Consider the following 2,818-nt stretch of genomic DNA (forward strand, 5'->3'; position numbering starts at 1 on the left):
TCTAATGGAGGATCTTGTTTCACTCATGAAACTGAAAGTGGCCTTTGACAGATCAGAGACTAGATTGGCTAAATTAGAAGTGTTTTGTTCAGAATTCTCTGTCTGTTGCTGAGAAGATGATGGATATGGCTTGCTATTGCTCAGCCTGTTGCGTCCACCATTGTTAAAGCCTTGTTGAGGCTTTTGTTGATCCTTCCATGAGAAATTTGGATGATTTCTCCATGATGAATTATAGGTGTTTCCATAAGGTTCACCCATGTAATTAACCTCTGCCATGGCAGGGTTCTCAGGATCATAAGCTTCTTCAGAAGCTGCCTCTCTAGTACTTTTGGATGCATGTTGCCATCCATTCAGATTTTGAGAGATCATGTTGACCTGTTGAGTCAACACTTTGTTCTGAGCCAATATGGCATTCAGAGCATCAATTTCAAGAACTCCTTTCTTCTGAGGTATCCCATTATTCACGGAATTCCTTTCAGAAGTGTACATGAATTGGTTGTTTGCAACCATGTCAATGAGTTCTTGAGCCTCTTCAGGCGTTTTCTTTAGGTGAATAGATCCACCTGCAGAATGGTCCAATGACATTTTCGAAAATTCAGATAGACCATAATAGAATATATCTAATATGGTCCACTCTGAAAACATGTCAGATGGACATCTTTTGGTCATCTGCTTGTATCTTTCCCAAGCTTCATAGAGGGATTCACCATCTTTTTGTTTGAAGGTTTGAACATCCACTCTCAGCTTGCTCAGCTTTTGAGGAGGAAAGAATTTATCCAAGAAGGCCGTGACCAGCTTATCCCAGGAGTCCAGGCTTTCCTTAGGTTGTGAATCCAACCATATTCTAGCTCTGTCTCTTACAGCAAAAGGGAAAAGCATGAGTCTGTAGACTTCAGGATCAACTCCATTCGTCTTTACAGTCTCACAAATCTGCAAGAACTCAGTTAAAAACTGATAAGGATCTTCAGATGGAAGTCCATAAAACTTGCAGTTTCGTTGCATTAAAGCAACTAGTTGAGGCTTAAGCTCAAAATTATTGGCTCCAATGGCAGGAATGGAGATGCTTCTTCCATCAAATTTGGACGTTGGCTTTGTGAAGTCACCAAGCATTCTCCTTGCATTATTATTTTCGGCTGCCATCTCCTTCTCTTGTTCGAAAATTTCTGAAAGGTTGTTTCTGGATTGTTGTAATTTAGTTTCTCTTAGTTTCCTTTTTAGAGTCCTTTCAGGTTCAGGATCAATTTCAACAAGAGTGCCTTTTTCCCTGTTCCTACTCATATGAAAGAAAAAAAAAAACAAAAAAAGAAAGAGGAATCCTCTATGTCATAGTATAGAGATTCTTTTGTGTTAGTAGAAGAAGAAATGGGATAAGGAAAGGAGAATGGTTCGGATTTTTAGATGAAGAGAGGTGAAGAGAAGTGTTAGTAATTAAATAATTAAATAGAATAAGAAAAGAGAGGGAAAATTTCGAAAATAGTTTTGAAAAAGGGGTTAGTAATTTTCGAAAATTAGAGATAAGATGTAATTGAAATTAAAACATGAAACAATTAGTTAATTAAAAAGAATTTTTGAAAAAAGGGGTGAGATATTTTCGAAAATTAGAGAGGGAAAGTAGTTAGGTGGTTTTGAAAAAGATAAGAAACAAACAAAAAGTCAAATAGTTAGTTGAAAAGATATTGAAATCAAAATTTAAAAAGATAAGAAGATAAGAAGTTAGATAAGATATTTTGAAATCAATTTTTTTTGAAAAAAAAAAAGATAAAGTTTTTTGAAAAAGATAAGATAAAAAGATAAGATAAAAATTTTACGAAAAAGATATTTTGAAAAAGATTTAATTTTTAAAATGACTTAACTAACAAGAAACTACAAGATAAGATTCTAGAATTTAAAGATTGAACCTTTCTTAACAAGAAAGTAACAAACTTCAAATTTTTGAATCAATCATATTAATTGTTAGCATATTTTCAAAAATATGATATAAAAGATAAGAAAAAGATTTTGAAAATATTTTGAAAAAGATTTTTGAAATTTTCGAAAAATAGAGAAAAAATGAAAAAGATATGATTTTTGAAAAAGATTTTGAAAAGATAAGATTTTTTAAAATTGAAATTTTGACTTGACTTGTAAGAAACAACTAATTTTTAAAAATTTTGACCAAGTCAACCCAAAATTTCGAAAATTTGGAGGGAAATAAGGAAAAGATATTTTTTGATTTTTGAAATTTTTTATTATGAGAGAGAAAAACAACTAAAATACTCAATGCATGAAATTTTTAGATCAAAACAATGAATGCATGTAAGAATGCTATGAATGTCAAGATGAACACCAAGAACACTTTGAAGATCATGATGAACATCAAGAACATAATTTTGAAAAATTTTTGATGCAAAGAAAACATTCAAGACACCAAACTTAGAAATCTTTAATGCATGGATACTAACAAACAAAAAATGCATAAGAAAAACAACAAACAACACAAAACAAGAAAACATCAAGATCAAACAAGAGGACTTATCAAGAACAACTTGAAGATCATGAAGAACACAATGAATGCATGGAATTTTCGAAAAATGCAAGACAAATTTTAAAGCGTGCAATTGACACCAAACTTAAAAATTGACTCAAGACTCAAACAAGAAACACAAAATATTTTTGATTTTTATGATTTTCTAATTTTTTTTGGATTTTTATTAATTTTTTTTCGAAAATATTTTTGGAAAAACGAGAAAGAAAAGAAAAATTTTGAAAAAGTTTTTGAAAAGAAAATTACCTAATCTGAGCAACAAGATGAACCGTCAGTTGTCCAAACTCGAACAAT

At 31.4% G+C, this 2,818-nt stretch overlaps 1 non-coding gene across 1 annotated transcript; it reads left to right on the top strand.

Annotated features, from left to right (window-relative positions):
- Positions 1 to 643: 643 nt before the first annotated feature.
- Positions 644 to 747, top strand: LOC130938504 (small nucleolar RNA R71). The gene has a single exon (XR_009069668.1). It is a non-coding gene; the product is annotated as a small nucleolar RNA R71 (small nucleolar RNA).
- Positions 748 to 2,818: the final 2,071 nt, after the last annotated feature.

This window comes from Arachis stenosperma, chromosome 6 (assembly GCF_014773155.1).
Source record: "Arachis stenosperma cultivar V10309 chromosome 6, arast.V10309.gnm1.PFL2, whole genome shotgun sequence".
NCBI classification, from domain to species: Eukaryota; Viridiplantae; Streptophyta; class Magnoliopsida; order Fabales; family Fabaceae; genus Arachis; species Arachis stenosperma.